The sequence below is a fragment of the Diachasma alloeum genome, unplaced genomic scaffold, assembly GCF_001412515.2.
Source record: "Diachasma alloeum isolate Michigan unplaced genomic scaffold, Dall2.0 Dall_scaffold_00200, whole genome shotgun sequence".
Classification (NCBI taxonomy): domain Eukaryota; kingdom Metazoa; phylum Arthropoda; class Insecta; order Hymenoptera; family Braconidae; genus Diachasma; species Diachasma alloeum.
The window spans coordinates 2,075,610-2,101,669 of record NW_021680365.1 but is presented as its reverse complement, the minus strand read 5'-3'; the positions used below and the strand labels follow the sequence as shown (position 1 = coordinate 2,101,669).

The 26,060-nt window shown below is 37.4% G+C and overlaps 1 protein-coding gene and 1 long non-coding RNA gene across 2 annotated transcripts in view; one reads left to right on the top strand and one right to left on the bottom strand.

Moving 5' to 3' along the window:
- LOC107035747 overlaps window positions 1-4,696 on the top strand; it is a 30,876-nt gene extending 26,180 nt beyond the window's left edge. Inside the window, exon 3 of the long non-coding RNA XR_001460755.2 lies at window positions 4,299-4,696. This is a non-coding gene — a long non-coding RNA (uncharacterized LOC107035747). The remainder of the gene's footprint in view (window positions 1-4,298) is intronic.
- The window catches only part of LOC107035744 (adenylate cyclase type 6), a 136,025-nt gene that overhangs the window by 24,125 nt on the left and 85,840 nt on the right, over window positions 1-26,060 (bottom strand). The gene's annotated exons all lie outside the window — the stretch shown is intronic.

Sequence of the window (26,060 nt, the reverse complement as noted above, 5' to 3'; positions counted from 1 at the left end):
GCTGGTACCAAGTAGGTAGTGTACGTTAGGGGCGCAACCGAGTGGAACCCACCGCCGTTGGAACAAACCCGGTGTATTTGAACCTCAGACAGTCTATTTTTAGAAAATGAAAATCCCAACCCACACGACTGGAAGGTACAACATGGCAGCAGATACAATGTTTAATAGAGGCGACCGCGTGGGTGAACCTCACTACTCAGTGGTTTGAGGAAGTAGAATAGCCCGGACTGTAGTCGGACACGTATCAGACGAGTGTATTTAACGAAGAGAAAGGGCTGCTGTTTTTTTTATGAGTTTGCAGGCGTTCTTTTTCCTTTGGACTCATAAGTCTGCGCGCATATTTTTCAGTTTAAACACAGGAAGAAGAATATTTCTGCAGATAGTTTGTCTTGGATCAAGCACTACGAAGACGAAGAGAAATGTTGAGAGTATTGTCAGAAAAATTATGAAATATTTTAGTGTTCGAAGGGTAATCGCGGAGTGAAATATAACTCAACTGAAAATACTTTGTGTGAAGGAAATTTTACATTTCGTCAAGGGAAAAGTTCGGTGGACAGGTGGGTGAACCCCACAATTCAGTGGTTTGAGGAAGTAGAATAGCCCGGACTGTAGTCGGACACGTTCCAGACGAGTGTATTTAACGAAGAGAAAGGGCTGCTGTTTTTTTATGAGTTTGCAGGCGTTCTTTTTCCTCTGGACGCATAAGTCTGCGCGCGTATTTTTCAGTTTAAACACAGGAAGAAGAATATTTCTGCAGATAGTTTGTCTTGGATCAAGAAACACGAAGACGAAGATAAATGTTGAGAGTATTATCAGAAAAATTATGGAATATTTTAGTGTTCGAAGGGTAATCGCGGAGTGAAATATAACTCAACTGAAAATACTTTGTGTGAAGGAAATTTTACGGTTCGTCAAGGGAAAAGTTGGGTGGACAGGTGGGTGAACCCCACAATTCAGTGGTTTGAGGAAGTAGAATAGCCCGGACTGTAGTCGGACACGTTCCAGACGAGTGTATTTAACGAAGAGAAAGGGCTGCTGTTTTTTTATGAGTTTGCAGGCGTTCTTTTTCCTCTGGACGCATAAGTCTGCGCGCGTATTTTTCAGTTTAAACACAGGAAGAAGAATATTTCTGCAGATAGTTTGTCTTGGATCAAGCACCACGAATACGGAGAGAAATGTTGAGAGTATTATCACAAAAATTACAGAATATTCTAGTGTTCGAAGCATAATCATACAGTGAAATGCAATTTAATAGAAAATACTTTGTGTGAAGGGAATTTTACGTTTCGTCAAGGGAAAATTTGACTCCTGCGGTAAAAATTACTTTTCTCCCTGCAGAGGAGAGAAAAGTTTCTCCACGATTGAACAAAAATTTAAATTTCATAAACAGTTGACTGCTAATTTTCAGAAGACTGCCATTTAATTCAAGTTAGAAAAAACAAGTCATGAAATTTCAGATTGCACTGAAATTCATATGGAATTCCATTTTTTTCTAACAGCAGGAATCCAAGAATTCTCCAAATCCCTTAAATTTTCAGTCCAAACTTGAGTGAATAGATGCGTGAACCCCACAAATCAGTGGTTTGAGGAAGTAGTCTAGCCCGGGCTGTAGTCGGACACGTTTCAGACGAGTGCAGAAAGGGACGCTGTTTTTTCTATCAGTTTGCAGACGTCCTTTTCCCTTTTATCCATAAGTCTGCGCGCATATTTTTCAGTTTAAATTCAAATGTCTGGTGAAGTTATTCTCCATAGAAATAAATTTCTCTTAAATTTCTCCTTGAAAATATTCTTGAAACTGAAATTCGCACGATCACAAAGCTTCCAATGGCGATAAAAAATTTCGAGGGTAACCCTGAAACCCCGAAAATTCCCTCTGAAATTTTGCCCCGCTCGCCCCTGTCACCTCCCTTTTGCGGGTATTTTCCATTAAATCTTCACGTCTAAAACGTCCAACATTGACAATGAATAGGAGGCCAAACGAGTCAACACGGGACGAAAATTAACCAACGATTCCCGACAATTGCCCCTGTAATGGTACGAAAGCCAAAGCGTACGTGCATGAAAATTTTCGCCATCCTCTCCCTTCTTCCTGTTCCGCCCATCTCTGTGGTGTACGGAGGGTAGATTATTGAGTTTGCACAGGTTCCCCCATCACAGAGAGAGAGAGCTAAGTATAAAGGTACAACTATAGACCTGTTGGTTGGAACACAAGGGTCGAAGAGTAGTATTCACGCCCGTTGACCATCCTCTCTCTCTAATTAAATCCACGTCGTGTACCCTGGGCTATCCTGTGTCGTTATTGGAGCGCTCAGTGCTTACAGAGCTCTTTGATCTACAGGCTCTACCTTCTGGATCTTGTTGGCCGGTCAATTACTTGTATGGTTGAATATGCCAGAGGTTATATTGTGTTATTGTGAATTTATCGGGTTAGCTGGATTAGGTGGTGATAATCGCTCACTTCTGTACAATTTTTTTTTCAAGTGCAGCACAGAGAAAAATCCCGGGCCGCAGAGAAAAAAATGTTTCGATTTCCAGGAACATGTCAAAATTTTCAGACATCGACTGTTAGAAAAATTAATAAACATTTTTAGTCAACGAATTTGGCGTGCGATGCAAGACTCTAAAAACTCGCACACCAAATTGGTTGACTTGGAATGTTTATTGACTCGTTTTCATCATTTTATTTTGATAATTTCAATTTTTTTCGTCGGTTTTCCTTAGTTGTATTCAGAACCACTTTTTGTTTACAGAACGCTTGGCCCCGTTCTTGGCGAGTTTTTTTGCAAAAATTTATTTTTGTTTTTGGGGAGACTTCACACATTTCTGTAATGACATATCTTTAATCCTGCAATTCATTATATAGAGAGTAACGCTTGTCCTGAGCGAGGGTTCTTCTGCTAATTTTTTTTCGTGGTGATTCACCCGTTCTTGTCAACATTTTTTTCCTCAATAACGGGGGAACCTGAGGCAAAGTGAAACGTTTGTCATCGAGTCGAAATCCCAACATCTTTGTTTATAGACAAGGATATCAAGCGAGAAATCAAGAATTAAAAATCATAACAAGAGTTCCACTGACTCCATTTGGATAGTATTGTAGTCACGGGTGTTCAAGCATACACGGAGAGACATTTTTTAGAAAAATTCTAGTGCTAGCACGGGAAAAGAGGCGCAAAGTGACGGCCAGGAAAAAATTCTAGTGCCGGCACTAGAAATTTTATTGGAGAGAACGTGAATTTTTCCCCGTATTTCTGTGAAAATTTCACAGAAATCCCCAGAAATTTTACCAAAAATACCAAGAAATTTTACCTTGACAACACTAGAATTTTTCACAGCCGGTGAATTGTAATTTTTTCCAGTACTCGTACTAGAATTTTTCTAGAAAATTTCTCTCCGTGTAGGTAAACGGCACGCTTATAATCCACCAATCACTTTTGAATATCGGCGTGACGTCAGACAACACAGCCAACTCTCTACACTCGTCCGAAGTCAAGAGCAGTGGCACCAATTTTCCCACTATAATCTCCGCTTAGAGGACTTAGGGAAATGAATCGACGAAAATTCCAACACCTGATTCACGAAAAAATTAGTTTCTCAGTCAACTATTGTTTATGAAATTTGAAAAAATTGCAATAGGGACTCGAATGATAAATAAAACCATTTACGAAATCTAAAATGTGCTGGGGTGGGATAAACAATGCAAAAAAAATAAGTTAAAATATTTGGGCGGTGGAGGTGAAAGTTGACTCGAGTATAATATGCAAATTACGTTTATGTAATTATTTATTAAAACTGCCAAAAATTATCGTAATTTACGACAATTTTGGACATACGTGATGAATATGAAATCGTAAATTACACACGGAGAGACATTCTCTAGAAAAATTCTAGCGCTAGCACGAAAAAAAAAATCCGAAGTGATGGCCAGGGAGAATTTCCAGCGTCGGTATTGGAAATTTTATTAAGTAGCACGTAAAATTTTCCCATTCTTATATGAAATTCTTCCAGAAATCCCCGGAAATTTCATCAGAAATCCCTAGGAATTTTACCTTAACAAAACTAGAATTTTTCATAGCCGGTGGATTAAAATTTTTTCTAGCACTAGCACTAGAATTTTTCTAAAGAATTTGTCTCCGTGCATTTTTGTAATCCTAATTTATAGCGATTTTGAGAGAAATTTACGCTTCAACTGCAAACGTAAAATACGGTTCAGAAAGCGTAAACAACTCCTTCTTAAACATAATTTGCGTTTAGGTTTTTCTGTGTACTAAATCAAAAATTTCTTTTACGACTTTTCACAGAAATGCTGCCAGAAAGATGAGGCAGAACAGCCTGTCAGGAAATTGTTGTTCGAGTTTCGAAAGAAGATCGAATTCACCCAAACGAATCGTTTGATCAGCAGATGCTGAAGGTCCAGAGCGGTCCGTTTCACCCGACCCGCCCCTAATTAATTTCAGAGTTGTAGCAACAAGTTGGGTATACCCGACGCTGAACGACCGTAGATCCACATATTTCATGTGGGAGAAGTAAGTTCGGGGTAACCTCCCGAGACCCTTCTGTGAAATCTTTGTTAATTATGCAGTTCTCTCAGAAACGAGGGTTTTCAGGATGAGACGTTGAAACAGCTCTTTCTATGCCAGGAAAATTCTAGACTGGAAAGGCCGCTTTATAATTTAACCTGGCATTACGTATTTCTGAGATAATTAACGATTGAATAAATAAAGTGGACCGAGAGAAAATTGTCTTTTACGAAATATTCTTTATTAATTTTAGTAATGAGGGGTCATTATTTATTCATTTAATTTACCAATGATGAGTGAGTCATTTTTTATAACAAGAGAAAATGGTGTTCAACATAAATATATCTGATTTGGGATCCAATGATAATCGGCTCAAGTAAAAAATGTGAACGTAATTATTGAAAATCGTAGAGTACACTATTGGAAAAATAAGCAGGGGTTCGAGTCTATACGATAGAAGGCATGTGAATAACATCAATTTCCGGTAAAATTCTGAATGTCAATAAATTCGTTACGATTGCGAATAAATGATTTTTACAGTGAAAAATTGATTATTTATCAATTATTTATAAAAAATGCTCGCAATTTTCAAAACTTGCAATTTTTCTATGATTTCGTCAATCTTTCTCTAAAAATAAATTTTCTAATTTTTTTCAAATTTTTAGAATGTTTTCTAACGATTCAATATCGAGATAAAAATGCCGATCTGCGAAGTTTAAATAATAAATTCATTGTAAAATGTCTGGACACTTGAGGTCAAATACGGCTCAAATGAAAGCTCTGATGTTGAAAAATATCACTTGAAAAATATTTACTACTAAACTTTCCCTAAAAGTTCAATTTTTCTCGTGTACATTGAGAAAAGATTTCATTATGCCTGTACTAAAACATTCACACAAATTAATTGAACTTGTAATCGAAAACCGTCTCTATAACTGTTTCCCACTGAGACCCTCCCATAACGAATGTTCCTTTTTCCTTTCATCTCATTTTCTCAGTAGATTTCCATTCATTAATTACACCTCCCTCAATTGTCGAGTAATTATCGAGTTCATTCAAACCCAGACAAAACTTTCTCGAACAGAGCGATCTTTTTTTAACAACTGTACGAGTTCACAGCAATTCGCGAGTCCACAGAGATTCAAATTCTCGTAGCCACCTAATATTGTAGACATGGAGAACACCCGGGACCCACTCCATTGTCTTACATTATCCAGTGGGTCTTGTACATTACAAACGCCCGAATGTCCAACAAGAATTCCTACAGTTATAAAGTTGTAATCGAGTTGGACTTAGCTCGCCGACACTGAGAAAACATGACCACTCGTCTCCCGAGTCGAATAATTGGACCTGACAAATTCTACTTAGGTCTCTCCGTTCAGAACTGGATAGGTCTTGGGAAGCCTCTTCCCAAGTGCTTCCGAGACCTTTCTACCTCTGGTTATGTCCCACTTCAGCACTTGTTAGGTGTAAGCAGGACTTGCATTCAGACTTTCCAAATCCTTGCCGGTCCCCGTAATTCTATGGGCCTATATTAAATCTGCGTTCATATCCCTATTTACTCATGCGTTATTGAAATAAAAAATGCAATTATTGTTTTTTTTTTAATCTCGAAAATCGACATTTCACGGGAGGGTGGAGGGGAGATGCATGTATGCGGAGGCTTGACATTTTTATCCAACAAGCGGAGAAGGTTGCAGAATCTATTCTAGCCACTCTTGCCCCTCCGCTTGCATGCATTGTCCAAATAAAAAAAGAAAGTGTTAACAAATCTGACTCTTGTTCCAAGTAAAAACCGAAAATCTAACCCTGTGGCCGCCGGTGAAATTTTTTTTTTCAGTTTTCACTTTTTCCACATACTTTTGAGAGTTCTGAATAGCCCGTCGCTTAAATAGTTGGAATCAACGTTCACCCGGCTAAAAAATTCGATTTTGGTGAAAGTCGACTTTCCCTCTGGAAAAACAGACAATCTGACTCTTTGGCTCGGGGTGAAAAAAAAAATTTTATTTCGACTTTTGTCGCGCCTTCGGGGGTTTCATTAGCATCAGAATTGTTAGAAAATACAGAATCAACTTTCACTTGGCGAAAAAATTTAATTTTGGCGAAAATCGACTTTCACCTTTGACCCACGTGAAAATGAAATTTTTTTTCCCCTTTTCTGTCACCTCCGAGGGTTTCATTGGCATCAGGGGGTCAATAAATACAGAATCAACGTTCACTATTTTTTATTTAAACACCGCCTGCAAACGGGGAGATGAGGGTGGCTAAAATATATTCTGCAACCCTGTCTCCTCGTTGGCTACAAATTTCAACCCTCCGCATACATGCCTTCCCCTTCACCCGCTCGTAAAATCACGCGTTCTCGGTAGCATCGAGGAGGACTTCTCAGGACCGAAAAGAACTGAGGATTCGAATGGTCTCTGGAAAAGTACGTCGCAGAACTGATTAGGACTTACCAGGTCCATCTAGGTCTGGAGAGATCTTGAAAGACCTGTGTACGTCCAATCAGAACCAAATCCTCGACTCGGGCTGTATTCCGACCCCTCCGTCGTTTTTGAATTCAACTCCGTGAATTTTCTACATTTTCATTCATTATTCAAGCGTCGTTGCGCCGAGTATTTCACATTAGGAAAGTTTAGCTTTAACGAGTTTGCGTACACCGCATCAAATATTTTGCTATTAAAATGGCTTCTGGCAGTTAGTTCATTGCCTCGTTATTCCTCTTGATTACGCTGTTGCGCGGCACGACCCCAGGGAATCACACAGAGTAAGTTTTTTCTTAAATTAAAAATGGTGCTTTCATTCGCAGAATGCTATTACTAACTCAAAAAGAATTCTTCATGCTTGAGAACTTGAGGAGATTAAATGTTGCAAGTGGTGTCATTCAAGCACAGAGAACAAAACGGGTATTAGTGTACTGTATCAAAGACTTATGAAATCTTCCGCGATTTTAAATGAAATATATACCATCGGTTTATAGTGGATGGAAGACTATAAAGTGTGTACATTTTGGTGGAGCGGTCAAACATCAAAGTTTAATTTAATTTTAATTAATTTTTCTTTCTGTTTCGAATTCTGGGAAACGCTAGAAGAAATCTTTTGTTGCGGTGGATAAATTTAGATGTGAACGGTAAAGAAAGTTTCCCTGAAGAATCTTCTAAGTGGATTGCATAAATCGTTTGGTTGATTCTGATGAAGAATTCATCAGTTTTAGAATTGATTTTCCACTGAAATTTCCAGCGAGAGTCATGCTAATTTCTAACAAGTAACATTTCCCCTGAAATTTCAAGAAATTTTGTCATTGAAAAGACATGATTTCATGAAAAAATCCGCAAAAGCTGTAGATTAATGAACATAAAGGAATCCTATGAAAATTCAAGGGATTTTGGTAGTTAATATCCGTTTTCACTTGAGAATTCATGTGAGTTAATATTATTTATTTAAAGTGCTAGAATCTATACATAAGATTATTCAAACTATGGATCCAGTTAAGTTAATCTACGTTGTTTATATTGAAAGACATATATTGTTTATTGTGGACGATGGGATGGTTTATACTTTCATTTTACTTTCTTTTGAGTATTTGTAGACTTCTTGCATGTAAATATGATCAATTGTGTCCGCAAATTTCATGTAAGTTGGGGAATTTTCTTCTACTTGCCGCTAAGAAATTGGGACTTCACTTGAATTTCCAGAAAAACTTGAAATTCCATTAACTTTTTTCTGTTAAATCGAGCTCTAGCTGTCAGTAATTTTTACTGAAATCCAGCTTCCATGGTATTTGAATGAGGGCATACTGCATTTCAACACATTTGCTCATTAAAAAGTCATGATTTCATAGAAAAATCCATGAGAACTGAGAATTAATAAAAAATCCGAAAAATTCAGAGAAATCTCTCTTCAAATTCCGGATTCCTCTGAATTTTAAGGCAACTGCTTCCTGAGCAAAAATCGTGCGGAAAATAATGTTTTAAATTTTTTTTCTCGAAAAACGAAAAAGTTTTTTTCCCGGGTTGAACCTTCCCTTAAGAACACAGGGTTTTTGAGTTCACCATAGTTCTGGATTTTACTACCGTGGGGCTGGAGACTAGAAACTTTCGTTCTCTGTGTATTTAGCCTTGCTCCAATTTGATACCCAGCATGATCGATTGATGGATTCACCTCAAAAGGATGCTGCCACTAATCTGGATTTGGTCACTGAGCTCGGAGCATCATCTAACACGTGGTAGAACTGGTTTAGGGCACCTGTTTCTGCATGAAATCTTTCTGCAATTCAAACCCGAGGGGTTGAAAACCAGCCAGACATGCACGACCAGTCGCATTTTCAGCACTCCTGGGAATTTCAGCTCCGAACCGCACGGCTTGATGCACAACGAAACGAATTAATCTGCAGATTGAGGTTGGCTCCGCATGTGCCATTTTTCGCACGGCGATTGGAATGGAGTTTTCATGTTTCGGAGGTTTTGGAAGTTGACCGCAGTTAATTAATCAAACTAATCAACATATTGGAGGCTTCGGCTCAGGCAGTCTTTCGTGTTCTCACGTGCATTTACAACGGTTCGGGATATTCGGATTGAACACTTTCGAAGCGAATTTGCGTAATGCATCTATGTAAAATGGAAACAATGAATATTAGAAAATTGCGTTGGTTTCTTATCTAATAGAGGCACATCTCTACTGAAAGTGAGATGTGCCTCCATTAGGCATGTGTTGTCTAAACATTTATCAGTGTAGTCTTAAACATTATAGAAAAATCTGTCCAAAGGAATACCGTACTTGAACAACTTATTGGTGAAAACTCAAGATTATCATTAAATTTTAGATCAAATTTTAAAATCAAATTCTAAAGTTTTTCGTACATGGTCCTCGATTACTATGTTCACATAGTAACTTTAAATTCTATATTCTCTCCGTGTATTCGTCACTATTTCCTGGCTGAATTGCACAATTTGGATGAATCAGGTAGATTATAGAGCTTCAGAACGTGGCTTGAAAATTGGAAAAGAAATGAGGAAATTCCACTCTACGTTCTCGAGTCGTTGACGATGGAACAGCGTCCGCTTTACCCCCTTTTTCTCATTTCTATTAACCACAAGATCTATGCGCGCGATCTTGCGTGCGTTGATCTATTCATTTGTTGAAATGAAGAAATGGAATTCATTGAATTTCATTTTCTCATGAATACCTTATAAATATTGATAATGAATCAAAGAGAATTCGACTAATGATTGAAGTGAATAGCGAAGTAGAGTAAAAGAATCTATAAAGAATTTTTCATTTTCAATTAATTATCTTCAATTTTTTTAAACAATCGGTCTCCATAAAAGGACAGAATTTATTAATTTCACCGATGATATATATACATGTGAAATATATATATTATATATATATGACGTAAAAAAAAATTTACCAGTGAAGAATTTGAAATTATGTCACTGAAGAATTTAAAAATGCCGCGTTTTTTTTGTGAATAACTTCGTGTCACATATTGACCAATATCAGAATTAAGGATTAGCGGTCAGGCAGTTTCGAGATATTTCGATATAAAACAACTTCACGTTTCTATGTTCTTTAGTAAATAGGATTCTAGTCAGTATTAGTCGATAGTTTTTTATCGAAATGCAATCAATAGCCATATCACACCGGCAGTTCTTATTTATGGACTACTCCCATTTCATTACTTTCTATTGCGTCTGCAGTTGACACATCAACTACTAGGTTCTCAGCTCCAGTACTGGACATCTCTCTTGTCATTAGACGCTCACGACCACCTCCGCCGTAACTGGATGGTTACGATCTTACTTTCAGTATCTGGTGATTCTCGAGGTGCTCAAGGTATATTGAAAAATACCTGAAACTGCGACTTTAAGTACCCAGCATTACTGTTAAAGCTGGTGACTGTGTGTGGAGCATTCCACATCAATTCAACAACTTCTTCAGTTCAGACCAATCAATTTTTATGTACACAGAGGGAAACTTCAAATAAAAATTTTACCGAAGAGATGGCTAAAAAATATCTTTAAAATTCAATGTAAATAAGCGAAATTGTGAAACTTAAAGACATCACCACGAATTTTGTAGTAAAATTTTGGATTAGTCTCTTTTCTCTAGGTTCAAAATTCAAACTCGGGTCTTCAACTCGGGCCTTCAATTGAAAGCCCGAGTTGAAGACCCGAGTTTGTAGCAAAGATGTCAGACAAGATTGAACAACAGTGTTAATTCATTCATTTACCCCCGCTTCCGATTGATCATTGAAACGCGATCGTCAGAAATTGATATGTGGATGCGGATGAGTATTTTTTTCGTTTTCAAGTAACGGTGTGGAGTTGTACAGATCGATCATTCGCTCGCTTCACCCTCATTTCATTGAATTTTGACTTCTATGTAGGATTATCTTCTTTGAATTACTCCTTCAATTGTTGCATCCATGACGAAAGCATCAAAATGATGTGAAAATGGGTGCGTACGCGACACGGAAGAGGTTCGAGCGGACTGCGCGCGCCGCGCATCCTCCCGCATTCACCTGGTGGACCATATTTCGGCAACGGATTGATGGATTTTGGTTTAAAAAATTGATCATTATTTATTACACAAAAAGGAATAACTTTTGTCATGAACATTTTCTTCTATTTGCCAATGTTTCCCATAAAAAAAAAATCATCAAAAAAACCACTTAATTTGTTTATAACTATTAATTGCACGCACTTACATAGAAAATACCACCGGATTCGGATTTCTTATACCCGAAAACATAAGAAAACACCTCAAAACCTTACCGCACTAGAAGTGCACACGGGAAGGGGGTATTGCGTGTGGACTATTTCCACTTTTGAGCAGTAGCGAGACGAGAACTATCAATAAAAAAAGAATATTTAGGGTCAAATAATGTCGAATTTTCAATTAATTGAAACCTCAAGAATATATTGACCTAAATTACCCTTGTTTCTGTTAACTTGCATTGGATAATTGAAGTAAAATTTACACATGAGCAGCTTTACGCTACACTGAGAAAGAAAAATCGCTGTTGCCAAGTATATTTACTAACTACAAGAAAATTTACTTGGCATTTACATGTCTTATGCAAATATTTATATGCATTTACTAGTGGCAAGTACATATACTTGCCAAAAGCAATTTTTTTTCTCAGTGTAAATGAGTAGGCCAAGAAAGTCGTTGCTGTATATTTTCGTCCCTTTTTTCTGAAACGACAACTATTAAACAAAAATTTTTTAAAAATGGAATAATATTGCAATATGTCCCATCTGCGTACGCATCACAATTACGTCCTCCCCATTGTGTAAAAACCCATATCAACGATGAATAATGTTCGATCAACTTGTCGACAAACCTCAATCCCTCGTTTTGTTCCCATCACAATCTGAAAAACCAAAATGAAAAAAAAAAATTCGTGAGCGTTTCCGACCCTTTTGAAAATTTCTGCCACAAAGGTCTACCAAACATGTGGGATGAATGGTAAGCCGCTTATTTGCATGGGATTGTGTGGGTTTGCGGTCGCAATGGGTCATGCATATATTTTGAGAAAATATTATTGCCAGGCAGACGAGGTTCACATGCAAACATCTCTCGGGGAGTTGGTATAGGGATGGATAATAGCAAAAATGTTCCACTTCCTTCCCGTTTCCACTGAGGCATTTACTCTTTCACTTCGAGCATTATTAACATCTCAATTACCTGTATCAATTACGACTTAACGCGATATACTGGATGAATAATCCAAGAATATCCTGGATTATTCATCCAGGATAATCACTGCTCCACCAAAATGATGATTCCAACATTCAATTCAAACATGCGATACTCGGCCGCTTCCTAACCCCCTGAAGGTCATGATTTAGATCACCTGCCACTGCAGGTTCCTCCCGAAAAAATGACCGACATCAATCATCCCTCCTCCAACGCCCAAAAAGATTGATCACAGAACTATGGACACACTGACCACTCGCTCACAACGGCTTCATCATTGCCACATAAGGCCAAATTCCTAACTGAATGACTTCCCCCAAGTCATTACTTCCAATTGAAACACATACTCAACCCTCCAAAAACTATCGCCCCCTCAATACAACCCCTAGTTCTCTCAATTTCCCCCGAAAGACAACACCTCGATTAATTTTCCCGCCGTTATCTGCAATCAACAGCTGTTCGAAATTCTGTACCAGCTAGGCGCAAAAGTTTTTCCACCTACAAAACATTTGAATATTTGAAGCCAGATAGTCCCAGATACTTGGGGGAGGAAACTAAAACAACCGAGTGGAGTCCAACTACGATACGCTCTCCCACGTGGTATATCTCAGCCAACACGAGAGCGTGTTAAATCCGTACCTTATGTAGATCTATATTCGAGGACTAGGCTCAAGCAAACTCGAGCGTGTAAGAAATATCGATTCTCCTCATCTCTCCCTAAAACCTCCCCCACCCCCCCCCCCCTCTCTCAACTTCCGCTTCCGGTTGCGGACGCTCTGGTTGTTGGAAGTTTGCGGATCGTCGATCCCTCCTTTTGTGGAATAGGAAATTGGGAGAACCATACCAATGAGAAAACGAGAAAAAAAATCACCTAACAGAGATAAAAAGAAAATGGGGTAAACAAAAAAGGACAAACAAAAAAGTTTCGATGAAAACGGCAAAATGGAATGAATACGAGTTATGACACACATTTAGTGCGATAAAAAAAGCCAACGTTATTGTTTTCATCGAAAGTGGAGGGAGGAGAAAAAATGAAATTGCTCTTCTCGCTGGTGATTGTAATTCCTCTGGGCTTTGCAACCTAATCCCCATGTAGCATCTGGCGTCACACAGGATTCCACTTTCTCATTAATGTTACTTGTTTTTACCTACTTCAACATCGTGTTTCGAAGGAAGATTATATAACAGAGCACTGACAATTCTTCATTAGAAGGATTTTCTGCATGACTGGATTCGAGGAAGTATTCCCTCCGGAATAATTTGTCCCATTTTTCTTCGTCTTTTATTGGTGAGACTAATTGGTGGAAAAATATAACAGGTGGGCTAAATAATTTGTCATACGACATATTTATGAGATGCTCATAATGCATCAGTCCTGATTTTCTTTCGGATGGCAGGGTTTGTCGTTGGGAGAGTTGGTGAATATTTTATATTACTTGGGGATGATTGAAAATGTCGTAGTATGTGATGATAGCTATTTTATTGAAGAACTAGGGGGCTACGCCCCTTGCTCGCTCCGCTCGCCAAGCCCCACATGACCCCCCTAGGGCAGCTGGTGCATGTACCGCCCACCTAAGGGAAATAAGTTATTTTTCCAGCCTCGCACTCTACAAGGAGTCATAAATGGTTAGAATGGGTTCTTTGAGGTGTTTAATCGAAGATGTGAAGAGGACAGATTTTTTGTTGACATTAAACGTATTTAATTATGTAATTCAATTGCCATCGGCTAGTGAGCGATGGAATCGAACTTTGAGGATAATAACGCTCGGCATGCGTCCAATACCACCCACCTTGTTTTGATGACTTTTATGAGCACACGGAGAGAAATATTCAATAAAAATTACGTATTTTTTCCGTAATTCCGGAGCGAAATGTGGATGTAGGAAATTTTACGGAACTGTCTCGGAATTTTTCGGAAGCGTTCCGTAATTTTTATTTGAATCTCCTGTGAAAAATTACGATACAGTCACTTAAATTTTCTGAGTCGAATTCGTAATGGCTGAGCGAATTGTGAATTCCGTAATTTTTACTGAACATTTCTCTCCGTGCAATGCAAACCAACTGTTACAATTTTTCCCATTTTCATCCTTCGTTCCCATTCTTTGGCTCCATTTTGAGAAAGATTTCACACGAATAATAATAAATTGTCCTGAATTTACCCGAACTTCCAGTGGCCACCGACTATTCCAAACAATCGAGCTGTCACTCGACCGTCCTCTAGCTGTAGAGTCTAGCAGCGCTATAGAAACCTCGGGCGGCATTACCCACAAACTCTGGGCGGAATCGCCCACAAACGCGGAGGCTGATAAAATAGCCAATAATAACTGATGAAGATATTTTTCTGCTATCGAAAACGCGGCAATGGATGTGGAAATGTATAACGAACATATATTTCGCACTCCATTCAATTATAGACCAACTGAAAATTTGAAAAATCTTAAATTCTAGGGTCGAGATATTTGAAGAATTCAGTAGGAAATAATTGAGATTTTTTTAATGATGTTTCCACGGTAGAAAATTGAAAATTTCTATTGAAATTACGTGGGCGGGATTACCCGCTGGGTGGTACAAGCACCAGCTCTCCTATTGTTTGGTGTTTGGTAGATGGACCCATATCGTTGGGATTGTTATTCTCCTGTCGATTTTCATCGTTATCGTCTACTCTAGACTGTTGAAAAAATTTAGCTGAATTTTGAAAAAGTCAATGTAATTTCAAATTTCTCTGAAAACTCAAGTAAAATGCTAATTTTTTAGCGGCTGGAAGACCGAAATTCTACAATGTACAGGAATTTTCAAGTGAAAATGAATATTCACTGTCAAATTCCCTTGACTTTCCAGGGAATTCTTTTGAAATGCCAGGAATTTTTGAAGAACATTTTTGAAGAATACAAATATATAACGAACATATATTTTCCACTCCATTCAATTATGGATCACCTGAAAATTTGAAAAATCTTAAATTCTGGGGTCGAAATGCTTTCAGAATTCGGTACGAAATGATTTGGATTTTTTTAACGATGTTTCCACGGGTGAAAATTGAAAATTTCCAACAGTGTAAGAAGAACCATGTAGAAACTCCTTAAAAATAATTTGTTCAATGATCTCGTTATCATTCTGTCTGAAACGACTGGTCGCCCACTCGTTATCGTCTTCCACTAAAATAAATATGCGGAGCCCCTCCTGGAAAAACACCCGACCTGGTCCCATATAGTGCGAATAATATTCCAGTTTTCCACTGACCAAAGGGGGGAGGGCGACGGGGAGATCGATCTAACAAGCGTAATCACGTTTCCTGTTACGCGTGTTGCGCCAAACCGCTGGAGGTAACATTGTTGCATCGTTGAAGCCCGAGGGAAATGTCGATGCCAATGTGTGCGACTTTTTTTCTCTTTTCGCCCAGGCAAATGCTTTACGAGCCACAAACTGTGTACACCTCGTGGAGTTCCACCATACGTAGGCAAAAAGTTGAAATTAAACGCTCGATAGCCGAGGTAAAATGAAACTTTTCCGCTCCCCCGGGGCCATCTATCCTGCAGCCTGTCCGTGTGCGCTGATTGACGATTTTTCATGGTGAGAGTTATTCTAATCTAAAGTGGACGTGGCTTATCCAATCGATTGTATCGGAAATTTCGAAAAGTTGACGTCAGGAGTCTTTGGTGCATGGATTGAGAAAAAAGTAATTTCACGAACGGTTTAGTATTAACTATGAAGACGAAAAAGTTCCACACACGGTTAAATTTTTTTATAAATTAAGCAATAGTTGCACTTGAGTTCTCAATGTCGTGAATTTGAATTCAATTCAAGATATTTAAAAGTCAAGAAATTGATTTTTTTATACATTCTTTGATTTTTGAGCATGGGTGAAATACCGGAATTTTTGTAACAAATGCATTTTAACACGCGTTCTTATGGGAATTCGGAAAAAAAATATTAAAAATAGAAAAAAGTGGCCATTTTCCTGAAATTTCGCACTTGAGTGGAGCTTTCATGGAGGAACAAAATAAAAAACAATCCAAGTGGCCTAGGAGAATTCTTTAGAAGGATTAATTGAAAAACTCATGCAAAATAGGAATTCTGCGTGCGCAAATTGGAATAGCGCCAACGTCGAGGTTAAAAATCGTTGAGGGGTAAGCGCAGCAAATACGAATAGAGTTGTGATCATACATTTTGCTGTGGGAAGGAACATAACAGCTGAGTGAATCAGTGCTGCCGACTTGTACCTTGAACGGCATGACGTTGTCACTTTTTCTATCCATATTAATTGCTTTCCAATTACCCAAAAGACAAGCTACACGGAGAGAAATTTTCTAGAAAAATTATAGTACGAGTACTGGAAAAATCGCAATCCACCGGCTGTGAAAAATTCTAGTGCTGTTAAGGTAAAATTTCTTGATATTTCTGGTTAAATTTCTGGGGACTTCTGTGAAATTTTCGCAGAAATACGGGCAAAAATTTACGTTTTCTCCAATAAAATTCCTACTGCCGGCACTGAAACTTTTTCCTGGCCGTCACTTTGTGCCTCATTTCCCGTGTTAGCACTAGAATTTTTCTAAAAAATTTCTCTTCATGTAGAAAAATAAAAGAAGGTTTGATATATGTGGGAAAAAAATTGAAAAATTATTTAAAAAATATTTCGAACACAAAAATGGTCGAAATAGTTTGAAAATTTGTAATTGAAATCTCGTTTTTTTTGCTCAGCGTTTGGTCTTCTGGGAGAGAGCCATATGATATGATTTTTTTTTCATCAAATTCCAGGGGATTTATTTTATTGAACAGCGTCAGGTGATGTGGAACAACCACCAGTGAACATAAACCGAAGGACTGTTCGGGAGGAACTAGGATGAAGATTCAGTGGTTCTCGTACGTCATCATTAACCTACTCGGAGAACGTCTCGCTACGAATGGAAAAATCCTCGTTCTGGCAGCGAGGGGCACTTTGGTCCAGCAGCTCTCGTCTGGTTCAACGAGTCCCGTAACCGGCATGTTTCAATAAAGTGGAAAAGTAAATCAACAGATGACAGGTGTGATTGATGCTATATTTCGGGGTAGTATATTGCGAATTATGGAAAAGGCCTAGAGCTTAGTTTTTGATACGCGTATACCTGTAGACAATTACTCAAAAAGATGTCGAGGATTGTAAACTAATTATTGATACCTATTATTTTTTATAATTACACTGAGAGAAAAATCTGAAGTTCAATTTACAATAAGAAAATAGTTGAGGCAGTTTTGGTAAACGATACGATTTTTTTTGTATGCGGCGCATAACATTACAGTAACTTCACAAGCGTAATTTTTGCAAATCAAAATGCAGTTAAACTAACCAAAGTTCAAAATTAACCACGACAAATCTATCGTGAGTAGAACTATAAAATAGTAGCAATGACTACATTCCATTGTAGTAATCACTTCTCCGGCCATAGTTACCGTAACCCATGAAAAATTGTTGAGGACTTATTGACTATAGTGCGATGGTAATGGAATATAGTTAGAAGAATCATATTTTTCTCAGTGTACTAATATAATGCTCAATGAACATTCTGGACAATTGAAAATTGGGTAGAATTCAGTAGAATGTCAGGCTACGTGCAAATTTTCAAAACTCAATATTAATTTTCATATTCCGGAAATTTTCTCCTTCATTTTATTCATAATTCTATACTATTCTCACTGTCAATTTTTGTACTTGGTATTTGAAAGAAACTTGTCAATCCCATTGCGAAACCAACCTCATAACTTGGTATAACTCCCCCTACATAGAGAGATGGAGTGCAATGGAGTATACCTCGCATTGAATGCGCTTTAGGGGGGAAAAATCATGAAATTTCAGAGTTCACTGAAAATTTAATAAAATTAGAAATTTTGAAGCTACATTGAGACGAGAATTCCTCAATCTGTTTGAATTTCCGATAAGAAAACATCAATATTCATTGCCAAATTAACCTGAATTTTCAATTAATTGGAAATTCGAGAAGGTAATCATGAAAATTCTACTGATTTCTATTAATTTTCATAGAATAATCGAACTAAAATTGACAATTTTCATAGTTTTTTCTATGCAAATTCATAGATTTTGTCTGTTCTCTCGCCGCACCATTCTATCTCGCAGATTCAAACAGAATTCCTACTAGGAAATGAGAGCAACAAAATGTTATTTGCCGATTAAAAAACTAATTCTTTAAATCCTTAAATTCAACAAACAGTATCAATTTCATTATTTTTAGTCTCAACGTCCTATGATTCTTAATCCCGAATAATCACGAATATTCCCGTGAATCATATCACGGAATTCCCCACCTATTTTCGTGAAATGTATTCCGGCTTGGGATGATTATCCCAGAGTTATTGCCAATTGGATTTGAAATGGCACTGAGCAACTCAACGAGAGATATTTTTGCCGCACTCGTGATGATTAACCCGGCGATGTTATCACCCGTACTGAGGGGAATATATGGCATTTACATGTCAGGAATAAATTCACGTAGAAACATCAAAAGTTAACTATTACAGCTTTCATTCGAGTAGTCATCGATTGATATAATTGGACTGTTTCATTCATTGGAAGGTAAAATTTTAACGTTGAGGCAAGGCTGATTGCGAACGTAGGGACAATGTTTGGCTGTCAACGTTTGGGCAATGTTAAATCCAATGAATCATTGAATTCAATTTAAAATACACCTAAAGAAAAAAATTACTTCTCACCAGTACAAACCGGTACTTGGGCGAAGTACCACATCTGCCGATCGAGTAGAAATGGTACTGAGAGGAAGTAGTATCAATACTTACTACCAGTACTTTTAGTACTTTTCACAAGTACCAAAGGTACTAGTGAAAAGTAATTTTTCAAATTCTCTCAAGTACTTTTAGGTCTTAATTTCAGTATTTCCAATTGATTACTTTATTGAAAGAAGTGAATATTATTACCGGATAGAATGGGCTTTCTTACGCATTTTTGTAAATAGAAATGTTCAGCAGAAGATATTTTGTAGGAAAAAATCAATAGATTGCGATTTTTATAGATGCTTTCGACAACTATTGGTATGCTTTCCAACATATAAAATTTCAATTTTGTTGAGATTTTTATGTTTTATGTTGTTATCAACATTTAAAAGGCTTCGAAAAATCATTTTCAATTTCTTTTCAATTTTATTACTCACAAAACGGGAATTATTTTGATTCTTGATGTTTTGACGAAATTCGATTTTTAGAAAAGGTAGAAAAACATTTTTGAGTTCTTATACTCCACTTATATTGAGTTTATTTGGTACTTTTGGAAAGAACCAGCCAGGTACTCAGTACAAGTAATTTTTCTACTTGTCCCAAGTAACAAAATACTTGTGACAAGTACTGAGGTACTTATCACCAGTACACAGGTACTTGACGCATGATACTTGCATCAAGTTGTTTTGTAACTTCGAGGGCCGGCTTCCCAGAAACCCATTGGTCCCAGTACTTTTTCTACTGATCAAAACGAATTTTTTTTTGTTGTACATCGTCATAGAAATTCAATTCCAAAGCGAATTTCTAATTTATTAGTAAAAATATATTGACTATGTTATGACGAAAGGCATTTCCCACTCGTTTCTTCATGAAATGTTAAAATATCAATGGTTGATCACTCTCACCATGCGATCAACAAAGTTCGGTGAAGAGCTGTGACTACTAAAACGTTAACGATCATAATTCAACATCGAAAATGGCACAGGCGCCATTAAAATGCTATGAAAAGTAAATGCAAAGAACTATGAAAAGTTTATCATTTCATAACTTTCGGAGACCGGAAAAATTCCATTCATTCCTCCTGCCTCGTGGCTCTCCTATTACCTCAATATTGGGGGGTTCCACGTATTATGGCTTCTCTTTACGGAAATATACTCCCAGAAACGAAATAGTGCGGCTGACGAGCATCCTCACTGAATTATCCGCTGTGCATGATTGTAGAAGCCAAGGAAGTACTTCATGCACAATGCTGCGGTACAGAGCGCTGTTTGAATGGATTTTCAATGCATTGCACGGCAAAGCACTCATGCACTGGTCAGGATAACTAGAGATGGTAAAGCTTTTATCCTGAATACAGGAAAAAGCCATCCAGTTTCGTTTCAACCTGTAACTACATCCTCTTCCTCCTTTCTTTATCTTCGCTGAGTTTTTGCTTCACTGACAATTGCAATCACTGATCCGTAAAATAAAATATTTTCATTTCATTTTTATCCTATTTCGGAGGAAAAGCACAACCGAAATGTTAGTTTAATTGAGAACGAATAGGAAGTTGGGAACGAGAGATTGAACTATTAGGAAAAAAGTATTGGTTTTCATTTTTTATTTTTTTTCATTCTTCTTTCATGGATGAACAATAGATTGAGTTTCGAGAGAACGCGAAGTCAGTAAATGGAAAAAATTATTGTGTTGATTTTTTTTCGTCTGGTATTGTCATTAATTTTTTTACAATATAAAGTGGAAGGGAGAAGGTCGGAAAATTCTGTGAATATTGAACTTTTAATTAATCGCATGTTGGAGTTGCACTGAAATTTCAAGGAATGTCGGCGTTGAATATTGATAGTTTGATGAAAAAATGTGGCTGTTTAAAATTGAGTCTGGTTCGCGGTATGGGCCAGTCAGGAATAATCGGGTGAGGTCGGGTTTAGAGTTCGAGAGGCCCTCGCGGGAGTACGGATTCATCAGGCGTAGAGTTCACATCGGTTTTTTCACAAATGTTGATAATTCAGGCAATAACTTCTCTGGATTTTCAATCTATTGAAAATTGAATTGTATGTGATGTTCGCTTTTCACTACGAGTTTGAAAATTCAAGCTTTGATTGACAAATCAATGATCGTTTACCATGAAAAACCCAATTTTCTTGAATTTTCAAGATGAATGAGAAATTTAGTGAACATTTTCAATTGAAATTGAATTCAAACTCACAACATTGAAAATTGAGATGACATTGTGACTGAAATTTCAAGAAATTTCTAACAGCGTACGAAGAAAGGTGCTCGCACGAGTTACGAGTGACTCCTCGAATCCCAGGCGACACGTTTCGTCAATTTTTAAAATTATTTAAAGATTTTCGGGATCGACTGGTGCGGGATATTCGAATAACGCCGACCCATCACACAACAAAGCCTACAAATTCCTTATTACCGGAGAGTATTACGACAAATTTCTTCTGACAATAAACGAGGGGCAAAAATCGAGATAATCCGCTGAATGCTGAATTGCTCATCCTGAGAAAAGACCAGCCGCAAATGGCGGCGAATCTTGAGATCACAAAACGGGTAAAATCGAAGCCAAATTACCGGAATTCCCTCTTATGTTGCCATTTCCTCATCTCTCGTTATGCGTCCCACATCGGCTCGTGTGCGACAAGCTGTAGGCTTTCCCTTCGTCAGATTTGAGAGGTGATTGACAAGCTGTGTCAGAAGAACAAAAAAATAGATTGCGGGGTCGTCGACTCGTTGACCGCTCCGTGTCACTCACTCTCTCGTGCGAGACGTAAAGGCGGAAAAGGGGAGTTGCTAGGGGAGCCCAGAATGTCTTCCTAAGCTCTTTCCACGTGAGATGAAGACCGTCAGGGATTTCAGCGGTTCACGCGATTACTTGAGCGACTGGTGGAGTAGCTCCTTCAAAGTTGGGGGTGGAGTGACGAATATTTCATGCACGGTATTGGATTTATTTTTTTTATCCACAGGTTTTGGCGCATAGCAACTCACGTTATGATAACTAACTCAATTTTAACTCTACTTATGGTGTTATTGAAGAATAAAATCTTAAACGGAGAGAAATAGTGAGGAAAAATTATCGAGAAAATTTCGGTAAATTTTGCTGTACGTACTGTTAAAAATTGTCCATTGAATTTTCTAGGAATTTTGTCATTGAAAATTGACAATTTCATGGAAAAATTTGTGGAAACTGTAAATTTTAGTTTAATTATTCCGAGAATAATAAATAACTCCTTGAGTTCACAATTTCTTTGAATTTTCAAGGAATTTCTTTAAAATTCTCGGATTTATGGGAATTTTCAATGAAATTTAAAAATTTTAATTAAATGTCATTCTTTGAAATGAAGATTAAAATTTTAATTAATTAAAATTTTTATTTTAGTTTTTTGCGAAAAAAAATCAAAATTAAAATGGGAATTAATGAAACTCTCAATTGTAATTTTTTCCGAAAACTTATATGGGAATTTCTGTGAAATTCTTGGATTTACAGGAATTTTCAAGGAATTCCCTGAAAATTCTAGAGAATTTGACAATAAATAGTCATTTTCACTTGAAAATTCATGTAAATTATGAATTTTTCACCTTCCTGCCGCGAAAAAGAGACTTTCCTTGAATTTTCAGAGAAACTTGCAATTTCTTTGAGTTTTTCCCCTTAAATTAAATTGAAAGTCTTTTTTGGGAAATTCAGCTAAATTTTTTTAATAGTGTAATTCGACCCTCACGCTAAAGTGAAACATCAAATCTTGCATTCTCATTGATTGAAATTTAGATGGGGGATAATTAGTTATAATACGTCGAGACCTTAAAAATGAATGGCTATCTATGACTGCAAATTTCATCCAAAAAACTTCAGCAGTGCGAAATCACGTCATATTTTCTCCCGTTGTATCCTAATTTCATGCTCCACCAGCCCATTTCTCAGAAATCTCAACTCTATATTATTATTTCCCCAGCCTGTAGCACCTTGCGTGTTGATTCCTCCTCGCTTCAACGATAAATTGTGATTTGTAGTGAAGAAACGATGACATATAGATCAATGCTCGTGTTTATTTACAACTTGATAAGGCACTGGAGATTTCTTGAAACATGAATAATGCACTGAGCATCAGGCCTGCTCAGAATACCTTTTACAACTGGAGATACAGCCTCAGTTCTACGTGAGGGGTTTACGGTAGCAATGGAGGTCGATAGGTCGATATCAAGCTACCTGTCGAATGTGGAAAGTCACGGACAGACAATGGGTGTCATCCACTGGAATCCTTTGCATTGAGAGGAAAATCCCGGGAGAACACACTGTTGTAAATATTTGCTTGGATTGAAAATTCCATTTTTCTGGGGGAAATAACATCTCCTATTCCGATTGAATGGACTCAGCGGGGGGTCGAAGTAATTCAGGGAATAAATGATATTTGTTGGCGGGACGGGAATAGTTATGAATAGGATAGATACGTAGGAACATTTTATCAACTCCGGGGATTCCAATTCAGTAGCGAAGTGGTAGACCGGTACAAGTCAATTTTGACTATTGACCCGTTTTCAATGAATATCTTGAAATCTAAGGGAGATAGCAAAATTTTTGTTATTTTCTTTTTTGTAGAGCCGATTGAGTGCTACAATAAATGTAGTTACGAAAATTTCGCTATCTCCCTTAGATTCGGAAGTATTCCTCAAAAACTCAACTGGGAAGTAAGTCGACTTAAACCGTTTCACCACTTCGCTACTGAATGGCATATATATACGGAAAAATAGTGTCTTAAATTAAGATGCATGTTGCATCGCATTCACAACACTCCGGAGTTACAAATAATTTCACTCAGGTTATTCTCAAGTGCGGTTGGCTTGTTCGAAGAAAAGTTAAACTTTTAGAGATTTTTATTTGTTTGGCTGTTTCATGATAATTTTTAGATGTTTATAATGAGACGATTTTTTATTAAGAATTGGTGTACTTTTTATTAATCGCACGACAGGGAAAATTATTTATTTGCATTCAATAAAGTTTATTTGAATCACACGGAGAGAAATGTTCAGTAAAAATTGCGGAACTCACAATTCACTCACCGATGACGGAATAGACTCAGAAAATTGAAGTGACGGTATCGTAATTCTTCACAGGAAATCTCGCAGGAAATTCAGATAAAAATTACGGAACACTCCGAAAAAAGTCCGTGACAGTTCCGTAAAATTTCCTACAACCACATTTCGCTCCGGAATTACAGAAAAGATACGTAATTGTTGTTGAGTATTTCTCTCCGTGCAATTGAATAAGTTTCTTTAAATAATACGAAATAAAGTTTTCATTGAAACTCAAATTTTCTCTTTATTCGAAGTTCTGTTCATATTATATAAATGTTTTTTTTTATTATACGTTTTTGTGCGAAGATTCGTCAAATTCTTGATCCCCTGCGGCAGAAGATTCTCTCGGAATTACTCCGGATGAGATGGATAAATTTCAACATAAATTTCGAGCGAAGGGTCTTGAAATATTCAACCAGATCCGGTTCATATGGAATTTTTAAGTATCGCCACGGCAGAAAAACTTCCAATTTGTTGCGAGTTCCGTTGAAATTTGAATTTCAGTTTACTCGGCACTCGGAATGTCCTAGCAAATGGGTCTCCTCTGAGTATCACCTCATACATCCTACTCTGAATACAATTCGAAGTAATAACGCCTGGAATTATCATATTGAGCATGAAAAGAGAAGTGCTTCCGAGACCTTTCTACACTGAGAGAAAAATCTGAAGTTCGATGTACAATAAGAAAATAGTTGAGGCATTTTGGTGAACGATACGATTTTTTTTTGTATGCGGCACATAGCATTATAGTAACTTCACAAGCGTAATTTTTGCAAATCAGAGTGCAGTTAAAATAACCAAAGTTCAAAAGTAACCACGACAAATCTATCGTGAGGAGAACTATAAAATAGTTGCAATGATTACATTCCATTGTAGTAATTACTTCTCCGGTCATAGTTACCGTAACCCATGAAAAATTGTTGAGGACTTTTTGACTATAATTCGGTGGTGATGAAATATAGTCAGAAGAATTATATTTTTCACTCAGTGTACCTCTGGTTATGTCCCATTTCAGCACTCGTTAGGTGTAAGCAGGACTTGTATTCAGACTTTCCAAATCCTTGCCGGTCCCCGTAATTCTACGGGCCTATATTAAATCCGGGCTCATATCCCTGTTTACGCATGCGTTATTGAAATAAAAAATGCAATTATTGTTTTTTTAATTTCGCCAATCGACATTTCACGAGAAATGCATGCGGATTTCATGTATCCGGAGGCTTGAAATTTTTACTCAACAAGGGGAGAAGGTTGCAGAATCTATTCTACCCACCCTTGTCCCTCTGCTTGCATGCGTTGTCTAAGTAAAAAATTAAATTGTTAACGAATCTGACCCTTGTTTCAAGTGAAAATGAAAAGTTTATTTTGACATTTCTGGCACATCCGAGAGTTTCATTGGCATTAGAGGGGCCAATAAATACAGAATCTTTCTTCACTTTGCGAAAAAATTCGATTTTGGCGACAGTCGACTTTCCCCCTGGGAAAACCGAAAATCTGACCCTTTGGCTCCGGGTGAAAATTGTTTTTTTCAGTTTTCACTTTTTCCACATACTTTTGAGAGTTCCGAATAGCCCGTCGCTTAAATAGTTGGAATCAACGTTCATCCGGCTAAAAAATTCGATTTTGGCGAAAGTCGACTTTTCCCCTGGAAAAACGGAAAATCCGACACTTTGAAAATCTGAAAAAAAAACGTTTTTAAGTTTTCACTTTTTCCACATACTTTTGCGATTTCTGAGTAGCCCATCGCTTAAATAGTTGGAATCATCGTTCACCCGGCTAAAAAATTCGATTTTAGCGAAAGTCGACTTTCCCCCTGGAAAAACGAAAAATCTGACACTTTGAAAATCTGAAAAAAAAAACTTTTTCAGTTTTCACTTTTTCCACATACTTTTGAGAGTTCCGAATAGCCCGTCGCTTAAATAGTTGGAATCAACTTTCAACCGGCTAAAAAATTGGATTTTGGCGAAAGTCGACTTTTCCCCTGGAAAAACGGAAAATCTGACACTTTGAAAATCTGAAAAAAAAACGTTTTTAAGTTTTCACTTTTTC